We start from the raw sequence: 23,756 nt of genomic DNA, 5'->3' as shown, positions 1-23,756 counted from the left end.
AAAGAAAAGGAAAAAAGTCATCATAGGATTCCCTTATGCTACAGCGTACCACAAATGTGTCTAAATCCATTCCATTCTTCTCGGCCCTGTTCCCTTGGCAGCAGTCCAGGCAAGGGGTTGGGTCTCCTTCTTGTGTCTGGGGCAAGTCTCAGTCTGTGTGGTCAGTCTCAACTATGGCACCACCTCCAAGGCTCCCTCCATCAAGTCCCTGGCTCTCGTTCCTGAACATTTCCACCTCCCTTCTGCTGTGCTAGCTGACCCCTGGGTAGACCCAAGATCTCAGGCCTCTCAGTTCCTTAAAACATAATACCAAACAAATGTCTAAATGGTTTTAATCCCAAATATCACTCAGATTACCTCTGTCTTATTACCCTTTACAGCCTAACTTCCTCTTCTCCCACTTATTTCTGACCCTCTTTCTACAGTGTGGTTTCTGCCCCACCACCCCACAGAAACTGCTTTCCTGACCCTAGAGCACAAACGGCCTCAGTGTTCACGTCTGATGGACATGCCCCAAGCTTCCATCATTATCTGGATTCTCCACAGCCTTGGCACTGCACACTCCTTCTTCCTGTTTGAAGCATTTCTTTGGCTTTGGGGACAGTATTGTCTCTTAATTCTGTGCCTTCGTCTGTCTGACTGTTCTTCTCAGTTTCCTTTGTTGGTCCTTTTGCTCTCCCCTAAAATGCTGCTGTGCCCCAGGGTTCCATTGTCAGCCATCTGGTTCTCTTTCTTTCTCTATGCCATGTGAACGAACTTGCCCAAGTCTATGGCTTCTCTATTTCTTGTATCTTTATAACGTCCAAATCCAAGGCTTTGTTCCAGCCTGTCTGCTGGGCCTGAGCCCCTGACTCACTGCCTCCTGTGTCCCTGTTTGTGTATCTCGGGATCAGCTCGGCTACTCTCATTGACATCACCACCCCTTCTTAAGTCCCAGCCAGGTCTGTGCTGGCTGACGTGTGGAGGTAAGATACGGGAGTTCATGTCGCTTGTAAACAGCTCTCCGAGGGATGGTATCATTTTTCACAACCGGTTAGATAAGAAACAAAAGACAAAAACAACCCCAAATGACTCAATTTCTGTTATTTGTCAAGCCCTTGGATGAGAACATATTAGAATTTCCCCCAATTAAATCAGGCTGTCTTATGAATAAGCTAAAAATCAATGAGCTCACCAAGCATGTTATCACTTTCATACTGAAGCCTACCCATTCCATCCCCTTTACCTGGTAACTTTGAAACTCTTAAGTCCCTTGTTCTCAGAAGGTGAATTTAGCCAGAATTTTCAGGTTAGAGTTTACCTGGTGACACTGGGACAGGAGCAGGAGATAGAATCAGAGAATCATTCCAAAGATCAGAAAAGAGTTAGCATGGCAGAAGTCTTTTTTAAGAGTTTTGAAGTAAGACTAGTTTTCCTGTCAGGAAACCAAACAATAAAACATCTTAAAATCAACTCTCAAGACACTTAACATCCATTTTATACTCAGGGAAGATTTCAACCAGCTACAAGTGTATAATTTAAAAATTCAGCTTATTCAGCAGCGTGAATATGGAGAAGGTAATTGTATGTCACCAATTTAGAAACATCAATTGGAAGAGAAGTTATCCAAGCTCCCTCATGGTATTTAGGATAAGGTTAAAGAGAAGGAAACATCTTTTATAAATATGTCAAGAAAAGAGGCTAGGGTTATTTCTATCCACTGTTTATATTTAATTGCCTCTTTTATTCTAAAACTACACCATTGTTGCTATTTGAGGCTTAAATGCAACCTACAATAAACAAGGAAATGAACAAACCCTGCCTCTAAAGTGTCCAACTAAAGTCGATTTTAAAAACTCTCCAATGGAGGGGCGCCTGGGTGGCTCAGTGGGTTAAGCCTCTGCATTCGGCTCCGGTCATGATCCCAGGGTCCTGGGATTGAGCCCCACATCGGCTCTCTGCTCAGCGGGGAGCCTGCTTCCCCCTCTCTCTCTGCCTCCCTCTCTGCCAACTTATGATCTCTCTCTCTCTGTCAAATAAATAAATAAAATCTTAAAACAAAACAAAACAAAACTCTCCAATGGAGGTTCTTCCAAAGAGGGAGAATTGACTTTTGTTGCCTGGATAAGCAATTTTTAAAACAAGCCTACCATCTGAAAACACTCAGACTCAATGGTGATGTGGGAAACAAAGGCAGAAGGAAATGTAGATGAATAAATATCCTTACAACCTGCAACCCACTGACAAATACTTGAGGCAGGCAGAGTATAAAGTTCCTCTGGGATGCTCCCAAATGTCTTAACGTTAATGCCTTGCTCGAGGGAAAAACAACCTTAGTTTGAGGATAGCGAGGCCTTAGGTATCCTGTGAGTCTTCTTTAGCATATTAAAGTCCTTTCAGAACTTCTCTTACCTTTCTTCTTCCAACCCCAAAGTATAAAATCAGGTGCCCCTCATAATTCTGGGGTGGCCAGGAACAGCAGATGGCAGCAGCCCTTACTGCCCGTAGGTCCTGTCCCCGTGCTTTAATAAAACCACTGTTTTGCACCAAAGGCATCTCAAGAATTCTTTCTTGGCCCTCTGCTCTGGACCTCACCCCGCCAAACCTCATCTATATTCCAAAACTACGTCACATGGTACCCTCCAAAGAAGATACTTGATTCTCGTTGGAAGTGAAGTAGCTGATTTACCATTCCTCCTTCTGTGCACTGAATACAGATGGGACTTTAATTAAATATAATTTTAAATGACACTGGCTATTAAAATGTTATTCCGTGTGAACGCAAGACTTTGTGACTGAACGTAGGAACAGACATCTTCAGGCCTTCCGTCCATTTCCCTTAAATTTCCAAAACCAGATTTTCCACTGCCTAGGAGAAGAACAGTCCTTCGTTGCTCAGGGACCACTGTTAGTGCAGGCGAAGTAGTTCACTCTCCCATCTCATTCAATCCCTGTTCTCTGTGGCACTGGTGACAATTAACTCTAATTGTAATGGCAGCCAGTCTGATGGAGACTCTGGGCTGTTAGGGATGAAGCTGAAACCACTATACACTCATTTCCCCAAAGACCATGAACCTTCAGGGGGTAATGACTTTGTGTCATTATACCCAGAGCCAAAATTCAGCGGATAGACTAAAGGTTAACAATTCTATTTCCCATTACCCAGCAGCCCAGGCTTGTCGTTCCTATTCATGTTGTGGTAGTCTCAAATAAGTCCTGTGTCAAATTTCTTACTGCTTCAAGCTTAGAAGACTTTCTTTTTAGTGGGAAACAGCCTTTCTCCCTCCCCTCCCCCCCGAAAAATAAATTTTAGGAAGTGTTAAATGAGGGAAAGTGCATCAGAGCTAGGCTAAAAGATAGTATAACATTTTGACATCTTTAAATGAGGAAAAGAAAAAAGTAAGTATATGTCAGCTCCAACAAGAAAAAACAAAACAGTCTTACTTTTTCCCACTATATTATAGGTTCCATCAGTGGCTAGAAAGACTGTCAGCATTTTTCTTTTGCATTTCTTTATGTAACACCCTTACTACAGTATCATATAAAATAGGGGCATAAACATATATTGTTTATTTAAAAGTAAGCATTTAGTTATAGTCCAGGGATTACTGTAGAAAGTTGGTAAATCGATCCCTGGGGCCATGGAAACCAGATTTTTTTTTTGGTTCCCATCATTTGGACTCATTTCCAAACCCTGTGAGGGTTTATCAAGTTGGGTTTCAAGTGTCCTGATCCGTTCAGACTCCAATTAACTTGCATTGTTATATTGGTTTTCATTCAAGCCTGTGTTGCTCATCTCCAGCGAGAAGAAAACCAACTGAGGAAGTGAGGCTAAAGAAAGTAGTGGCTGGGAATTTGTTATACACACACACCAACCAACCAACCAAACAAGCAAGCAAACAGGTTTCCACGTGAAGGTTAAAACATCCTAAGCTTCTTTGACTCTTAGAAGCAGAATCTCTGATAACCTCCCAGTGCCTGGGCTCAGGGGTAACAACAAAGGTGGACACCCATCCCATGGATTTGACAGAATCAGGGATCCCGCTTGGCAGGCCCACTAGATGAAAACGGATTTTTAGAGCACACATCCAGGGACCGGAGAGGGACTTAGGCTGGTTTTCTTTACTGCCACCCTGTCCCTTTCCTCTGCCTGTATTTACATTTTTTCTCATGTCTATCCCATAGAGTCAACTGCAAAGCTGTTGAAAAAGGATTTTCTTTTGCTCCTATCAGACACTTGGTGGTCCTTAACCACAGTCAGCTTTACTTAAATCCATGGCAGGCTTCAAGAGGGAAAGCCCGGGGCGGGGCAGAAAAAGGGGGAGAAAGGGTTAAACAGCATACAGTAGGTAGGCAACTTGAAAGTTTTTACAATGGGAGATGCTGACTCCCTGGCAGCAAATCGAACAAGTACTGTAAAGAGGACCTAGACCTGAGTGAATCATGAGTAATAATCTTTGAGGGGAACAAACACACCTGGGTAGGCACTTTAGCAAGGCTTAAACAGTGCGGCCTATGTGCCTTCTAGAGTGTTTATTACATTTCTTTTATAGAAATCCCCCTTACGTCATATAAAATTATTTTATATGCATGCAAGTTTATGATCTCTTCCATACATACTCTGATGTTATAATTTGTAAATATTTGATGATTCGGATGACCAAAATATATTTCTCATAGATGTTTGGTCTTCATTCACAGTTGTTGTCGAGCACTTTCCCAAACCGTTGACATTTCCTAAGTCTTGAGAACTCTAAATGTGTCTATTGCTATGTTAATGAGGAGACTTTTAGAAAGCACCTGAGGTTGGCCCTGGTTGCCAGTGGAGCCAATTAGGGGATTTCAGTCCCACTCCCTGACCTCCAGAGCTGGAGTTCAGACATCATCGGCCAATGATTTAGTGAATCTGGCCTACATTAGGTAGTGAAGCCTCCGTAAATACTCCCAGGTTCGGAGCACTTCCGGGTTTGAGTTTGCTGCGCTTCCAGGAGAAGGGCAAGTACGGAGGGTCCTTTGCTCCCAGCTTGCTCTGTGCATCTCTTCCACCTGGCTGTTTCTGAGTTATGTCTTCAACAATAAACCCGTGGCCTAGGGAGTAAAATGTTTTCTTCCTTGTTTGAGCTCTCTAGCAAATGAATCAAATCCTAGGAGGCGGTCATGGGAAGCTCCGAGCTAGAGCTGGTCGGTCAGAAGTCCAAGCAATGACCTGGAATTGTGACTGGTATATCCTGAGTTAGAAGGGGTTTTGGAACCTCCAGCTCTGTAGATGGTTGGTCAGAAACACAGGTTACAACCTGGGCTTGTGGCTGGTGTGGGTGGACTCTGACCTATCCCTTGATAGATAGGATCAGAATGGAGTTGAATTGTAATGCACCCAGCAAAGCCTGGAGCCTTGCTTGGTGGTGGGGGTTGGGGGGGTGAAGTGGGGTGGTGGAGAAGCCCCTCCCCCTCACAAATTAGAGTTGGAATCTGGACACGTTTACATGCCAGTGCTCAGATAATGGCAAGAATGGTATCCTTGCTTACTGGGTTTACATACTTGGTGTTGGACTAAGCATTTTACTTATCTCAGTGTATTTTCACAATGATTCTTTAAGAGAATGTGCTCTTAGGATGCTTATTTGTGACATATACAGTCCCTTCATTTAAGAAAACTTAGGATGGGGCGCCTGGGTGGCTCAGTGGGTTAAGCCTCTGCCTTCATCTCAGGTCATGATCTCAGCGTCCTGGGATCGAGCCCCGCGTCGGGCTCTCTGCTCGGCGGGGAGCCTGCTTCCCTCTCTCTTTGCCTGCCTCTCTGCCTACTTGTGATCTCTCTGTCAAATAAATAAAAAATCTTTAAAAAAAAAAAAAAAAGAAAACTTAGGATGACTTGCTCAGTGTCACATATTAACCACTAAGTGGTGGCATAGTGGGGACTCAATCTTAAGATGTCTAGTTCCAATGCCATTTTCTTAATCTTTACCCAGCACTGTTCTCGGGGCACATCTGAAGACCTACTTTATCTGAACATCAGATTTTTCAGTTTAATGAGGAGATTGGATGATATCATCTCCCAGATCTGAAATGATCTGATAAATAAAGTCCTGCTAACTTAGCAGGAAAAGGGAATGCTCCTGAGCCCTTTCTCATCAGCTTGTTGAAAACCCTGACAATTCCAAGATGTGGGAGAGCAGCAGGCAGCTCTCATCTTCATTAATTGGGAGTTCAAGATCTATAACCAGTTCTTAATCTTGTGGTTAGAACTCCAGATGTATTTGAATAAGTATATACATGAATTCCTCATGTATTTAGTAGATCTTAGGATGTCTGACGTGCTATCGCAGGAAAAGAACCCCTCTCTAGATTCCATATGTCAGCTACAAACCCTGTCTTTCTGTGCCCCTTCTTATAGGAAACTCCTATGAGTGTTCTCAACTTGCTTTCACTCTTGTCTCCAGTTTATTTCTCAGCCAAATTGGACTTTGACCCCATCCATCCAAAGAAATCTCCCTCCTCAAGATTATCCACAGCCTCCTTGATGTTCTTCATCTGGCCAGCCCTGAAAACAGACTGTAGTACCTTGAGACAGAAGAAAAGGTAAGAAAAAACAGAATCTACATATCAAAACAATGCTTTGTGAACCATCTTTACTGAAACTCCTAAGCTAAGTGCAAAAGAAATACACATCATAAAACACACACATTATTTAAATAGATATACATTATTTTCCATAAACTCTTTTTTAATGTATAGCTATTTTTAAATTTGACAGAGAGATCACAAGTAGGCAGAGAGGCAGGCAGAAAGAGAGGGGGAAGCAGGCTCCCTGCTGAGCAGAGAGCCCAATGTGGGGCTAGATCCCAGGATCCTGACCTGAGCTGAAGGCAGAGGCTCAACACACTGAGCACCCAGGCGTCCCTCCATAAACTCTTAATACTACGAAAGTTTCTTTGCCCTACTACATACACTGTGTGAAAGAAAATGGGTGGTTTAGATTTTATTTAAACAAATGCACCCTCCGGTTTCACTATTGCTACGTATTATTCTAACATTTACTGAAGTTAGCTTATACAGCCTCGATAAATTTAAACAAGATTCCAACATTTTGTAGCTATGGAGCTCATCTAAATTGCCTTCTTTCCTCATACTCAGGAAGGAAAACAGATTAGAGGGTTAATGACTGACCTGTGGTAACACAGCTGGTCTTGGTAGACCTGGGACTAGAAGCCAAGTTTTGGGGTTGAGAGCCAGAGTCCCTCAGTAATCCCATGGTCCTTTGATACATTTCAAAACAGGAGTAGATTTGACAATGAGATATGCCTTTTATAAGTCAATAAGTGATAACAAGATAATAATCAAAAAGGAGAAATGAGACTCTCTCCTTCCTAACTCCCCTATTCCCAACCCAGTGTATGTTTTGGCTACTTGGGAGGTAGTCCCAAGTAATTTTTTAGTTAACTACGGTAATTGGGTTTGCAAATGTTTTACCATTTTAAAAATTAGATTAACTCAAGGTTATACCATTAATAACCACTTTTATTCAGTTGCATCCTGATAGGTCTCATGAATAGCTAGCAAATAAATGGGAGGTGGAGTTAAAGCTGGTGTACCAGGAAGTTGGCCTAACATGTAGCAGGTTGCAGTGATGCCTGGCCTGCCATTTGTCTTCCCTAGTGGAAATGGAATGTGCACTTGGCATTGTCATAATAATGTTCCCCAAAGCAGTGGTTTATTGATGGACAAGAGGCAGCTTAGATGTTTCTTAAGAGAAATTCTCACACTGCTTAGCTTTTCTTAATAGTAAGCACATTAAACATTGGCAAAGAATTCTTCTGCAACAGGAAAGTTTGGAAACAAATTTTCCTAAAAGCTTTTGGTTGGAGGACCAGTAAGGGGCATAGCTTTTCAAACAAATCCTATTCATATGGCCATGAGCCAGATGAGCCAGCTACTGGCAGATTGGACCACACTGGTAAGATGAAGAGGTGTCTTCTTTGGACTGAAGAGATTATTTGTATAAGTAACACTGAGCTTTTCTTATTCACTTGAAACATGGCACTATGCTTAAAATGGGGTTGGTGTATCCTTGACCAAAATCTTGTTTTAGGTTCTGAAATTAACAACATGAAGAAAGGGAGAAACTACCCTCCTTCTATTCCCTGAAGGCCAGAACAGCAAGTGTGCCTATTTTCAGAGGTAAGTGAAATATTTGCCAAATCATTTGGCACATATCAACTCAAAATGTGCCAAATTACCTGTCAAGGCTGAACAGCCTTTTTAAAGGAAAGATAAATATCCTTCTATACACATTTGCATGGATCCACAGTGCCATCCAGTGGCTCATTATGTCGGTCACAAGTGTGCTGGGTTCCATTTGTCTCCTAGGGTTTCTATCCAAGCTGACCACCCTTGCCTTGGCATTGGTTCCTTTGATACTCAGAGACTTTGGGGCCTGGTAAAGCGCAATGGATGCATTTAAAATGAGGTGGGTTGGAGGAGAGTTGCTGTCAGGTTTGGATAGCATGTCTATGGTGTCCTGATTAGGAGTTGCCTATAGGATTTTCTAAGCAGTAAATGTCCAAGTACCTTCTTCCATTGAATCAACACCAAGAGACACCTACTTAAGCACCCCAGATCTTTGTGTTTAGTTTGTAGCCTTGCTAACCTTAAGGACTATAATGGAATAGGTTGCCATACTCTAGCTGGGCCAACTAGAGTATGGCAACCTATTCCATTATAGTTCTGGTCTTGGTAAACAGTCTTGAGTTAAGCTTTTAATTATGTCCAATTTTTCTTTTCAAATGCCTTTTTTAAAACATTGAATTTGTCTTTAAAAAGAATACAAGGAGTTCTGGACTATAGAAGCTGATGAAAAGTAGATGAAGGGGAAGGAAGATAGCAAGTGAAGGGAGGAAGAGCAAAGGGAGAGAGGAGACAGTCTTGATTATCTTCTGTTCGGACAACTCATGTCACACTGACGCTACCTCTTCTAACATCAGTTTCTAGAAACTGGAGAGCAAACAGGGATTTTGAAGAGCAGTAGATCACATGGTGACAATAGCAGCTGTTTATTACTATAAAGAGAGCTCTCACTGAAGAAACAAGAACCTGAGTGGGAACTGTTGATCAATACAAATAGGTTGATTCTCTTCCCATTGGCTTTCCTGGCACCTGCCCACAATTGACAGAGACTTGTAATGTGGTTCAGCTTCAAAATCTCTAAATCTGTCAGGCCAGATTTAGACGTTTCAGTTTGTCCCTTCTATAACTTTTGAAAAAGATCCCATGAAGAAAATGTGAGCTGCTCTAATGAGCAGGCTGTTTCCTTCCCAAATAAATTTAATGCACATGGTCCCAATCACAGTAGACCTAGGTAAGCCATAGCCACTGGAGGTTATGCCCTCGATTTTTCACTCACTATTCAATCTTACTTGGCTTTAATACATTGTATAAAATAGCCAGAAATGAAGGATTCTTAGAAATCATCATCAGGGCTAATAGCCCCAATTTAAAATTGAGGCCCATTTCTCAGTTGGCATCTTCTATGCAAGTACAAGTTTTTGGCCTAGAGTAAGAAGACCTAATAGAAAATGGGTCAGTTACTTCGACATTTTTGACAATAAAGAAATATCCCAAAACTTGGTATCACCAAATAACATAATCTGAGTTTGGTGGAAAAAGTAAGAATACTGTAATTACATAGGTTTCCCATCTTGCTCCATTCCAGGAGCGGGTATGGAATTTTCGGTGATAAATGAAAGCACTTTGCCATTTGCGTTGTGGAAACGTGAGATTCCAGGTTGCCTAGCTCTGGTATCTTTGGTGCCCATGGTGACATAGACTGACTCATTTGGACTTCAAATCCTTGTAGTGGGGAAAATCGCAGTTTTCTGGATTGTTGCATCTGAGCTGAAGAAAGCCTTTTTTAAAAAAAGTTGAGTATAGTTTCTGGTCAAAGACTTGGGAGAATGATAATATATGAATGTTTTCTGAGGGGCAGAACCTCAGTTGGGAATTGGTGTGGGAAAATGTTTTAAGGACCCACGATTAGGCCACTGGCTGCCAAGAATACCTTGGGTGGCAGGTTGCAAGTGATTCCATGGTGGAAGAAGTTTTCCTGAAGCATCAGCCACAGGAGAGAATGATTCTGGTTAGCAGAAATTAAGGAGGTGGTCCTTAAAGTGACAATCGAGACCTTGTATTCTACTCTAGAGTCTTTGGACATACCTAGACACATAAAGATTCCTGGATTACAAATAACAAGTACCACTCTAACCGGCTCAGACTAAACAAAAACAAACCAGGAAGACCATTCATGGTTGATAGATGTCATCTGGCAATCACAGATACCCATGGGCATAAAGTAAACCCTAGCTGGTCTTCATAGTGTCTGAAGCTTGGGATCCAAGAGTCAGGAACTGAGGTCCTGAGACATCTTACCCTGTTTTTCCCAATCAGTACATATTTGTGGAAATCTATCTGTGAATCAAACATAGGAATTCCATTCCTATAGAATCTGGTGTTGTAGCTTGTCTCTCTTTTTCCTACCTTTGTACATCTCACTGCCATCTGTCATCTGTTCAGTTCTAAACAAATGAACTTCCCTGGTTTACCCTTAATTTCAGATCTCCTATAACTTCAGCAGGAATGGACTTTGGCATGCTGTGTTACAGAATGTATTTCTGATTGTTTATGATCTTTCAGTTTGTAGAGTATACCAACTAAAATCTTATAATTACCCATTACATGGCTTAGCTGGCTTTGGAATGGAGGTCATCCCTGATCCAAGTTATCAGGTACAAATGTGGTAGTCCAGGGTAATCTCTTGGTCCAGAGTCATTAATGGATGCAGTTATCAATGGGATCATTAACAGACAAAGTTCTTAGAAAAATGGACTGTTGTTGAGACAGGAAACCCCCAAATACATCTACGTGTAGATGACTTATTTTGTTTCTCTGCATTTATACATACTTGCTTTGCTAAACTTTAGAATATGTCCCCAATTAAATCTTTCTTTGGTATCACTGATTTCAAGATGATAGGATCAATTTCTGCCAAAATTTCTATCCTTTTCATGTCACTAGCCCAGTCTTCATTGGTCAAAATTGGGAGTTAAGTAGGAATTTTCCTTGTTGCTGCCTCTAACTTCTAAACAATGAAATTATCTATAAGACAAGGGAACAATTGACCAGGTAGGTCCTCTGGTTTTAGCAGAATGACACTTCTGACATCTGTCCAGCTAGAGTAAGAAGGATTTGAGCCATCTTCAGCATGTGACCAATTAGAGGAAAACATCATCCATATTGTAGCCTGAGATTTTAGGAGTCTGTGCCTACTTTTGGAGTTATGGCAATGGTATATGACAATCAAGGTAGTACTTTGGTTTCTCCTTCCTCTTATTCTGTGGTAAATGTTTTTTGGGTTAAAATTGACTAAGTGTCAATTTTTGCGTTGAGAACTATGCAGAAGGTCTGATAATGTGTTCAGCCTTTATTTATTTATTTATTGTATTTATTTATTTTATTTGACAGAGAGAGATCACAAGTAGGCACAGAGGCAGGCAGAGAGAGAAGAGGAAACGGGCTCCCCACCGAGTAGAGAGCCCGATGTGGGACTCCATCCTAGGACCCTGAGATCATGACCCGAGCCGAAGGCAGAGGCCCAACCCACTGAGCCACCGAGGCGCCCCAATGTGTTCAGCCTTTAGATGCCATACTCAGGACAAGCCTCTGTAAGCATGAGTAGTATGCACATCTTGTTGGTTATATGAAGGCTGAACTAGGTCATTCTGAAATGAAAGTAGACCACATTTAGGAAGTAGAATCACAGACAACTGCCATCAAACTCTTCAATATTAGGGATCTTCTATTTCAAATTCACAAATACAGTCGCACAGACGTCCACCATGACAATCAACTTGTCACATTGATACAGCTGTTAGACATCTGTCTGATTCCTGGCAGAATAATTTTCTTCATCAGATTTGTCAGAATGGGAAATCATCTGTTGCTTGTGACAGCAGAGCCTGCCTTTGCACAGAAAAGTATAGGATCACCAGAAGACCATTAAGAATTTGAGCAAGTTTAAGACATTGGAAACAAATTATTTGTCCTGCTGATATTTTTATTCTTTGAACAGACAAGTTTCCAGAGGACTGAATTGAAAAGCTTTTCCTATAAAGTGTGTGCTTCAAAATACCTGCTTTTACTCAAAAGGATAGAACTTATTTTGCTTAAAATTTTATCAGTCATAACTGACAGTTGTTTAAAAAGATCTTTACAAATAGCTCCTACATGAATGATCTCATTGAGTCTCCACAATAACCCTATGAGATAGTTAGAGCCCTTCTTATTGCTGTGATTGAGTATATGAAGATTCTGAAATACTTAAAAAATCAATGACTTTCTCAAAGTCTTATGCCTTATTAGTAAGCAAAGTGATTAGAACTCCTTCCAGGTCTTCTGGCTCCACACATAATACTTCAACACAGTATTGCATTTTCTTTCCTTTAACATTGAGCAAATCTCATCTAATAGTTCCTTTGATCTGAAATGGCTGCTCCAGCTCCTGTCTTCTCATTTGCTTTACACCCATAAAAGCAAGTTAGATCTGCGTACTTTCCATCAGTTAAAATTTTGCCACTTGGCCGCACATAGCAGTTAGGTGACCCATAAAATGTACCTTATTTATTTATTTATTTATTTATTTTGGTATGGACAACCATATGCCCTGCCAAAATTCAGGAGGAGTCTATTAGAAGAAGAAAAAAATAAATTTGAGGAAGAAATTAAGAGTCTGCTACATAGTATCCAGAGAGAATGCCAAGCAAAAATGGCCCCATGGTGAGTCTCATCTGGTGTGATAGAATTTTAAGAGTAATGTTTTCTGGGGTTGATATGGGGTCTTCTGTAGGACTCCCAGAAAGTCACCAGGTAGATGTTTTCATGAATCACTCAGTTTACAAAGAATTCTAGTATACACAATTGTATAGCTGTTTGGAATTTACAGATTTACATCCCAGACATTTCATAAACATTTAAGCGAAGTGAGTGATCTGATTTTAATATAAACTGAACAGGCTTGCTTTACAGTGGGAGGGCAGGGCCATGTGAAGAAGTGGAAGTTGTGCCCACATCCATTTCAGAACAAAATCAGGAGCTTTAGCTCTTAAATTTTTTTTGCACCTCTAATCTCCTGTTCCCTGAAAACACTAGAGTTTGAAGCTCTAGCTCTCAGCTGTCCCTGGGAAATGAAGGTGCATCACCAGACCTTCAGCAGTCTTCCATTGGTAGGCCACTTTTGGAAGAGAAATCCAGTGGGCCAAAAGAGAAATGAATAGTGAATGCTGAAGGGCCTAGAGAGGTAAAAGCCGAGGAAAGAGTCTATTTCATGAAGATATGAGCATAAGGAGGGAAGTGCACAGCTCACGGTGGTGGGTGACATAGCATTTCCCCCCCCCCCCCCGGGCTGCTTTCACCCTTCTGCAACATTTTTTTGTTTCTCTCAGTTCCACTTAAATTCACTCTCCCTCTCGTTGCAGTTGCTGTCTTTTCAGTGGATTTTGAATAATCTGACGTTGCATCTTTTACATATGTCTATGCTGGTGCCCCTTTTGTGGCAACTTTGTGTGTGTGTGTGTGTGTGTGTGTGTGTGTGTGTGTCTTTACATGTATTTAAAAAAAAAAAACCTGAAGGCATGTGCTTTAATTCATTCAGAGTTGAAAATACTGTGTTCCTTTTGGGGGGAGTTTCTCAGACCACCCTAGTCACAAAGCAAAGGAGCAGTGGGTGAGAAGAAATTCCTCCTGCTTCACGGCCAAGGGCCCTGGCCTGCTATTTCACAAAGCCTTGCCTTTCTCACTCTACAGAGTAAAGCAGCAGCCCCCCAGGGCAATCTCGTAATTATACACAGCTCTGCTCTTACAAGGCGGTATGCAGATTGAGATCATTTATCAACTCTTCACTTACCTAGGATGATTATTTTAAATACAGTAAAATTTGCTACCTAAAAAAAAAGAAAAAAATTCCTCTACTGAATTCTTTTGGTCTGAGTAAGGTTATATCTGAGTATACAGCTCAGCATCCAGACAGAAATAAGTGCTTTTCACCAGCCCTTTCTTATTCCAGAGTATAGATATCCTTTGTTTCTAGTGTGTTGCCATCAGTGAACCACCCTTGCTCATTGTTGTAGCTCTGGAATGCTTTAGAACCTCACGTCTCCTGAATTTCACATGTGCTGGAAAGCCCATTGCTCCACCTTTCTCCATGAATAATGATGCCACTAAGGAAACCTCTTCATAGGGCCATAGAGCTTACATGCTTGGAGATCATGTATCCCAGGTCATCAGATTGCATGCATTCCACACTAGGTGGGCTGGGAGTTAAGGCCCCTCTCCTCCCAGGCATGGGACCCAAATTCCCTCATGGCTACTGGCCTCCATTGTGGCCTTTTCTTATAGAATGACACAAGGTGATGTGTTATTGTCAAGGACCTTGGGGTATATGATTTTCTCTTGACTTCTGGTTCCCCATCTTAGAGTTCAGCTTGCCATAGTGGCTCAATCCCAGGAGCAGGCCTCTAGCTTTGGGCTTCCTCCTTAGTTTTGACAGTTTTTTCTGTAGTCCCTGGTCTACACTGAAACCTTCCCTTGGTAGAAAACCAGGATGTTGTGGTCTTCCTTCCAGTCTTCCAGGGCTGGAGTCTTCCCATTCAAACACAGATGCCCAGAGAACTGTGGCCTGGTCTTTGGGGTACTGAACTTCAATTGCCATAAGAAGAAGGACAAGAGTTGATGTTTGATGAATGTATGTACGAGGCCCTATGCTATGATTTGTTCTGTTGGTGACATAGGGTCCCACATGTTTTGGTTTTAATCTCCACTTAACCTTAAACATGAGTAATATTGCAGTCAAATGGTATCACCTGTGCATTTAATTTAGGCTAATTCAAGCATTCATGCTCTCTCCAAAACTAAAATAGATAAGACATTATCCATACATAATTCTTATATACTCTATTTACTCTATGCATTTTTTTTTTAATTTGAAAGAGAGAGAGATCACAAGTAGGCAGAGAGTCAGGCAGAGAGAGAGGAGGAAGCAGGCTCCCTGCTGAGCAGAGAGCCCGATGTGGGGCTTGATCCCAGGACTATGGGATCATGACCTGAGCTGAAGGCAGAGGCTCAACCCACTGAGCCACCCAGGCACCCCTCTATGCATTTTTATATACTCTTTGTATTATATATTTATAAACACATATTTAGTTTTATTAAAAACCGTGGGCCTAGGGCCAACTGTTGCTAAACAACTCCTGAATTTCTAGACAACCTTTTTGGACTTTCTACTCAGCTATGTCAAGATCCCATCCCACTTAGCCTGGTCCACCAGGCGAAAGTCCCCAAGTACTTGCTCAGACATTTTCCTACCAAATCCATAGCATGGTGGGTGTGTGATGCCCGAGGCAGCAGATGACCATATGCTAGCAAAAACATCACCAAGTAAAGCAGTGAAAGATACTTAGATCATTTAGTTGACACCACTTTTTTAAGTAGCTCTGAACAGAGGGAATTGGTCAGCATTTTGCAGCTAACTATAAAGAGGCACCATCTGAGTGCTTTACTGGGATATCTAGAATATTAATGACTCCCATCTTCCATTCTGTCTGGATTCTCATCCTAGGTGTACCTACAACTAGTTGCCATGAGTTTGAGCAAATCACCTAAACCTTCCGGGACTCATTTCCATTACTGTGTACTGAGGTGGCTGAACCAGATGATCTTTCTTGTCCCTTCCAGGACTAACACCTTGTAGTTGTTCCACAAAAAAAGATTTTTTTCAGTAGGCATCCAGCTCCCATCATTGCCCTAAGTCAGGCCCAAAGCTTTATAGAGAGCTTTAGTGCACGGCTTGATGGGAAGACTTCCAGTCAGCCTTGGTGGTTCTGCCACACCACACCCTGAGGTTGTTACCCGCTGTGCTCCTGGTGATGTCATGGGTCTTACACACTGTAGGGGACCCTGTCTGGCCTGAAAGCTGTGATGGCTGTCCCTGGAGAAAATGACTTCTTTCCTGTCAAGGGGTAGTGGCATGTGTCTTTGTATATTTTGATTCATTTATTTCACATCTCTTTGCATAAATCCAAAAGAGAAAGAGGGAGGGAGGAATGCAGACCACAAAAAAGATTAAATGTTACAGCAAGTCAGATTGAGTTTGCTTTTGGGTATAAGCAAGCTTCGCAATAGCAAGATTGTGATAGATGTGTTGAACATTTCATCTGTAGAAAACTCAGACTATTTAAGGCCAGGCGCCCCACACAGAGAGCTCTTGTATCCAGAGTTCTCTTCTGTAACTCACAACCCGGTAACGTGGGTGAATCTGAAGACAAACTCGATAGGACCGTTTACTTGCTCTCTGCATCCAACCTGCTCTGGGACCAGATGTTTTCGGACTTCTCCGAACTAACACATTTTATCAAACTGACTTGAAGTGCTGCTCTGCCCAGCCGTTAATAGACCATCTCCTGGGACTGCCTAAAAGCAGATTACCCTCATGCTCCTTTTGAATTTGCATCCAGATGAAATCCAGTTCAAGAAATCAGCAGGGCAGCCTTAAAAAAGAAAATCAAAGAGATTTTACCAGAGAGAGCAACCAGCTCTATGAGGCATGGTGGAGGAGAAGAGGGAATTGGCGGGAAGAGACTCGTTAGGACCAAGAGGCCAGGCGGCCACCTGCCACACACAGCAGCCTGGCATCTCCCCCAGGGTCTCTCTGGATGCCTCCCTCCTTCCCCAAACCTGCAGAGGCTGGAAATCCTTTCTCTTTCTCCCTGCTTCCATTCTCTCAGGGCGCTCGGGACTATAAGTTCCTGGAGAGCAGGGATTACTTGGGAATCCCTGGGTAACTGCTAACTAAATATCAGTTAATAATAGGGTCACCTGGGTGGCTCAGTGGGTTAAAGCCTCTACCTTTAGCTCAGGTCATGATCCCAGGGTCCTGGGATTGAGCCCCGCATCGGGCTCTCTGCTCAGCAGGGAGCCTGCTCCCTGCCCCCCCGCCTGCCTCTCTGCCTACTTATGATCTCTGTCTGTCAAATAAATAAATAAAATCTTTTTTAAAAAATTAAATAAGTAAATAAGTAAATATCAGTTAATATAGATATATGTAATTTTTTAAAAATGTATCCACATATTAATATAATACATATATATGTGTATCTTGCCTCGTCCCTAGAACATAGTAAGGACTTGATCATTATTTGGTAAAACAAAGAATGGAAGGGGGTAAGTGAGATGTGCATTCACTCAGTTTCTGACCTCCTTGCTGTTCTCTTATTCTCTGTGCTTTTTTTTTTCCTTAAAGGGATAATTTACTGAAAAGGAAAAAAGAATCCTAAAATAAAGCATGCATGACTCGTGTCTCGTCTGCTCAGGCAGCTGTAATAAAGTACCCTAGGCTGGGTGGCTTTGGCACAGACAATGGTTTTCTCATAGTTCTAGGGAATGGCAATCCAAGATCAGGGTGCCCATATGGTTGGGTGGTGTTGAGGTCCCTCTTCCTGGCTTAAAGAGGTCCACCTTGCTTTGTGCTCACAGGCCCTTTGCTCACTGCCTTAGCAAGAGAGCTTGAATCTCTTCTTAGAAGGTACATGAATCCCATCACAGGGCCCCACCCTCATGACTGTTCCACCGAATCACCTCCCAGGGGCCTCGTCTCCAAATACCATCACATTGGCAGTTAGGACTTCAATACATGAATTTGGGGGAGACATAGCTACTCTGTTCTTAACAACTTCTCAGTCTCTGCCCAATTTGGTGGTAGCTTCACTGCCACTTTCTGCTGCTGCTCCGCCTTTGTTCATCTCTTGCATTTGAGGGGAGCAAAGAGAATGCGTGGGGAGGGGCGCCGGCATGCTCTGTGCAGCCAATTAGCTTCTTGAGGGTATCTGTCCACTAGCAGATTAGAAGTTCAAAAAGACAGTGCTCGTTGCTGACCTGAATAGAACTGTGGCAGCTGATAAGGCACGGCAGCTATGGAGTCTGCAGCTGGAGGCTGGTTAGGGAAGGGCTGGGAGCTGCTCCTGGTTCCCCATCCTCCCTGGGCATACAATCTGGTGGATTATTGACAATGCTGAGTGATGTGGATGGCATTTATTAGTTTTCAGTAGCTGCTATAAAATGAACTTCACGCCATCTGCAAAATTAGGATTCAGAAGCAGCCCTGGATATTAAAATATTTGTGGCTGCTCCTGCTATTATATAAAATTTTACATTTTATTGGCTCCCCATGGGACTAGGAGTATAAATTAAGATACATATTTAGAAGGCAGTAAATAAACTTAGGAAAGCAGCAATACAATTAATGAATGGACAGAAAATTGCATATGGGAGGAGAAATAGTTTTTCCACACAGAGTCAGGAGCTAAATGGAGTTTAAACGTTTTGTCACTATCGTCAGACAGAAATAGCAAAAATAATACACTGAAATTCATAAAGTTTTTTAGCCAAATGGATAAACAAGTCTATAACAGATACAGCAAGTGATAGACGTCTTCCACCCGGTTGGGCTATAGAACTTGTCTCATTATTCAGAAGAATCCTATAGTATTCTCTCCAAAAGAGCAAATGTTTTCATTCAAAGAATTCCATACAAGCCACTCCAAGCCCTTAATTCTAATGCCGCCCAATTTTTTAGCATCATTACTATGTGTATCACTTTTTGTTTACCCCACATTCCTCCTAAGACCCAATCACGGCATGCTTCAAAGATGCAATAGTCAATCAGGGCAATCGCTATCTCTACGGAATCCCTAGCGAGGCAGGCGGGTTTGACTCACAGAGCCATCCTGGAGAGTCAGCTCTTGAATCAGTGGTGCTCAATCCGGTCGTGGCCCTGGGGCAAGACTGCTGGTGAAGGGACAAGCCCCTGGCTCCCGTAAGATTTCGAGGAAACTGCCATTCTTGCATTTGCCTGGAAAGTTCCCTCCCACATCTCTCCTTCTTCATGCCCTCAGAAGGAATACATGGAAATGATGTCTGTCCTCCTTCCCAGCAAGGAAACGCTGTGTCAACCCATGTTTACATCTGAAACCTGTGATCAGGTCTGATACCTCAGAGCGAGCAAATGGTAGAGTCAGCTTGTGCAGGTCAGGGTCAGCAGTCTGGGCCCCACCCCCACCAGGTGGGACCAAGTCTGGGAGTCGGGCTTGCATGGGGAGAGGAGGCCGTGGGTAACAGAGATGAATATTTCCCTGCTGAGACCGCCCAGGATGAAGCCACCCCTCATGCCCAGGCTCCCTCTCCCAGATCTGCTCCTTGCTTCCCCTGCGCTTCCACATCCATCAAGCCTGGCCTGGGGATGCAGGGCTCTCTGGATGAGCCTTTGAAATGCTGCTTGTACTAATGGCGGGCAGAGCCTTAGGAGGCCATTCCCTGAAGTATCACTGAACCGAAACATAATCCAAAAGATAGAAAAGGCTTTGGCCTACTGCTTTATATTAGAACAAAAATAATCATGGTAATAGCTTGTCTTCTCCTTGATACCTCTCATTCAGTAATATCAAGCAATTTGTACGCAAGTAATTAAGAAAACACTCCTTTGTGGTAAGTCGCCAATTTAGCTCCCATTTTAAGGAGAGACAGAAAGAGGCTTAATGATTTTCCCCGGGGGAGAGCCAGAGTAGGCAGCAACAGCATTGGCTATGCAGTGATTTGTGGCATAAGATCTCTCCCTGTTCGTCTCTAATCCCCAATATTGGGCTCACAAAATTGCTTCGGGGCAGAGTTGGTCTTCAGTCTCTTGGGTGGTGTTGCTGTGTTCTATTCAGGAGCCGCCTGGTTCTGCTGAGGAGGCAGCTGCATTTCATAGCTGTTGGTGAATATTTCTGCACTCTCCTTTCATCACATGATGTATGTCATTCCCCTCACTGGCATTTCCAATCACCGAGAGCAGCAGAACCACGGAATGAATTGGAGCACTGTAATTTTTTCCCCTCATTGATCTGGGGGGAGGGAGCGAGGGGGTGGGGAGGGGACTGGGTAAGGTGGAATGGTCTTTCAGATCTCTCAACCACAGCACGATCCTATGTTGCTGTACCTCGGAACTACTTATTCCAGCTCTTCTACTCTATTTGCCTGCCTTCTACCAGTCTCCTTAGCTGGCCCGGCTGCTTCTCCCCTCCGAAAGCCAGAATCCTCTGAGACTCACTGGGTACCAGGAACCCGAGTAACCAGGGCACAGAGCCCCAGGCTGTCAGCCCGGGCTCTTGCCCCTTTCTGCTCACAAGCTCCGCAGTTGGTCAGAAAGAAGTTTGGGATGAGGAATAGGAAAAGCCATTTGGTATTAGAGGTGGCACTGTTTGATGGTAGTGGTCATTATTTGTAATTAGGTTTTCATGTTGAAATGCTGTGTATGGATGCGTTGTTGCTCCTGCAAGATATGCCATTAAATTTCTATCTCGTTCGTGTGAAATTTAAGCTGACAAAGAGGAAAAGACTAGATTGCTTTTAAATGCATTTTTCACTCTGAACCCGACCACAAACTTGGAGAATTTGGGGTGGAGGTATAAAATTTCTCAGTGAAATAGACAGAACTTGGAGGTAGCACATAGAATTTATAGCTGCTATTAAAATGGTTGCTGGGGTTCTTGAAGGTAACTGAGTTGTGTTCTTAAATATCTTCAATAATTATAGCAGTAATTAGCACAGGTAGGCACACATGAAAGTATAAAATGCACGTAGATAAATATACTGGCAACTATATCAATAAAACACTTGCAAACATAAATTACTATATAAATGCTAATTAATTACATAAGCAAGCATACCGGATGGGATGGTTATTCATATTACTGCAAAGATAAACAGTCAGTGTGTTCGTTTGAAAACCTGGCTTCTCCCTGCCTCCCTTCTTCAGCCTCCTCCAGTGGTTAGCCACGGTAGGAAAAGGTGGAGACTCTGGGCCTCCACTGTCCACCCCGACAGCCACTAGCCACACATGGCTGATGAGCACTTCAACTGTGGCTAATCCCAGATGAGATGTGCTGCAGGGGTAAAACAGCAGCTTTGGAAGGCTTAGTTTCAATGGGGTGGGGAGGGGGGTGGGGGTGTGGTGTGGGGAAGGGACCAAACAGTTTAGAGTATCTTCTCAATAATTTTTATATTTATGACACATGGAAATAATAATATTTTGGATAACTTGAGTTAAACAAAATATATTTTACCTGTTTCTTTTTATTTGTTTAACATGGCCACTAAAAAAATTAAAAATATTTGTGGCTCACGCTTGGGGCTTGAAGTACTTTTTAAAAAAATATTTTATTTATTTATTTACTTGAGAGAGAGATACACAGTGAGAGAGGGAACAGAAGCAGAGGGAGTGGGAGAGGGAGAAGCAGGCTTCCCGCTGAGTAGGGAGCCCAACTGGGACTTGATCCCAGGACCCTGGGATCATGACCTGAGCTGAAGGCAGACACTCAATGACTAAGCCGCCCAGGCACCCCAATACTTTTTTTTTTAAATCTAGGTCATTTTATTTAATAAAATTATATAAAACTTGGTGCCTCAACTACACCCAGAGAAAGCTCACTCACAGGCAGAGAGGACGGTTGGACTGAGAGAAGGGCTGCTGGTTGGGTATTTGAGCAGGTGAGCACTCACAGGGCTTTGTGGAAAGACCACACCTTCGCTTTTCCACCCGAGTAGGCCCTGCCCAAGGAGGGATGGCAACGCACTCAGGATATGCTGAGCGCCAGAGTGGTGGCCTCCTAGTGACCATCCCAGCTGAGAGCCAGCCCACTGGTCAGGTAGGGTTAGCATCCCCGGCAGTGCCATGCAGGCAGCCACGCATGGGGTCCATCCCTGGGTGGCCCAGAGGCCAGCAGCACCTACCTAGGGCAGAGGGCCCCTGAAGCCACCTTGGCTCATGTCAGGCTGGGGTGGAGCTCCCGGGAACCCTGGGCGCCCCGTTCCTGTGGAGACTGGTTCTGCTGAAGGACACCCTCTTCTAAAATGATGAGACCCCAGCATGCACCAGTGGGCACAGGACAGGTTTGCTTAGGGGATCCCAGGAAACTGACTTGGGGTTTGAGAAACGCCCCTACAAAATTGTTCTGGTGGCCAGCACCAAACCAAACCAGTGAGAAAATGTACAGTTCCTCCTAACAATACAAAGGACTCACGTTTTAACAAGTATCACTATTAAACAAGGTTATTTTTAGGTTACATGAAATGGAAATCCTCTCCCTTGGAGTCATGATGTATTGGCCATTTCACTGTAGGGGAGCTGAAGTATGTTTTTGTTGGCTGCTGCTGCTCCGGACTGTTGAACCTGTTTCCATGGCAGAGAGAGGAGGGCACCACCAGGCTCTCCGGGCCCTGTCCTGTTGCTGTAACTCTCATTCCTGCCTATGAAACGGAAGGGAGGATAAACTGAGGCTCCTTCTCCATGTTGGGAAGGACGGTAGTGAAGCAAAGGGTCAGGCAACCGTCAGCACCCCAGGATGACCACCCAGGTTGTGGGCACTAGTCACTTAGTGATATAAAGAGGTTCAATACTTAGACTGCTTATCTGCAGAAGGAAGAGGAAGCAAAACATGGGATTCTTCGGCATTTTGGTAGGGACCTGTCTTACTGATGGACTTGCCAGCTAATTATTCTTGAGGGTGGAAGGAGGGTGGAAGCAGGCCTGAGAGTGGCTGACCTTGGAGTGGGAAAAGGAAGTACCAGTTCGGTGTAACTTCTGCAGGAGTTTGTCTCAGAATTCACCACACACTGGGTTTGTAAGGCACCTATTTGTCCTGAATTTGTCCTGAAGAGGGCTTACAAGAATTCATTCCTAAACTATATCACCTGATACAGTGTTTAGTTGTTGGATGAATGTTGATACTTGTGAACTCAGGGCTATGGTGCTATAGTCTGGGCTGGGTTACTGAAAGCACTTGAATTCTTATTTGCATGTGATTTGCAGATGCTTACATACTAACTTCAGAAGGCTATAACTCTATGCACAATTAAATTAGATTAAAGGAATTAGTTGCAACATCCTGCAATGGTGTACAAATCTGATGTTCGAAGATTAATGCGTTTGACCAATATAACAGAGTTGTAAACCATTAAATGTCATTTACACTCAGAAACCATGAATACGCAAACTACATGGAACTGGTAATATGCCTTTCCTTCTGATGTGACAGCCCCTATGGGTCACTAGGTACAGGAGACTATTTTTAAATGTCCCACCTTTCTTAGAGATGTTTATCTTTCAAAGCATTTAGTGCTCACCCATCTCACCATGACCCAGATTGAGCAATGAGAGATGTAAGGCCCAGAGAGGAAATGGTTTTGCCCAAGATAACTGCACCACTGGCAACTGAGCCGCGACTCACATGCGCCTGGCCAGAAACACTCCTCACAGGGGTGGTACTTGGGCCTTGAGGCCTAGGGGAGGCTCACGTACTCTAGGACTGGACATGGAAATGTCACGAGTCAAACCAGCATAAAAGCCTATCAGGCATGCCTTCCTAACAGCCCGGCGGGTTCAGGCTCCATGCTGTAAGTGTGGGATTTCTCTGAGTACCCAGAATGGGACCCAGAGGGGAGATGCGTGCCCTGGAAGGGCGTGTGCCCTTGACCCTGAGGATTGCTCTCTCATGTAGAGTCAGAGCCCGGAGGAATGGCAGAATGGGTCAAGGAGTGCCAGAGAGGGTCGTCAGAAGTACAGCCTGGCAGGGCAGCCTTGCCAGCGTGTAGTGGGAGTTCCTTCAGCCTGACTCCCAGTCCAGCATGGTATTCCTATGCCA

Source organism: Martes martes, assembly GCF_963455335.1.
Source record: "Martes martes genome assembly, chromosome: 5".
NCBI lineage: Eukaryota > Metazoa > Chordata > Mammalia > Carnivora > Mustelidae > Martes > Martes martes.
The sequence above is the reverse complement of the archived record's forward strand: the minus strand, read 5'-3'. Positions refer to the sequence as shown.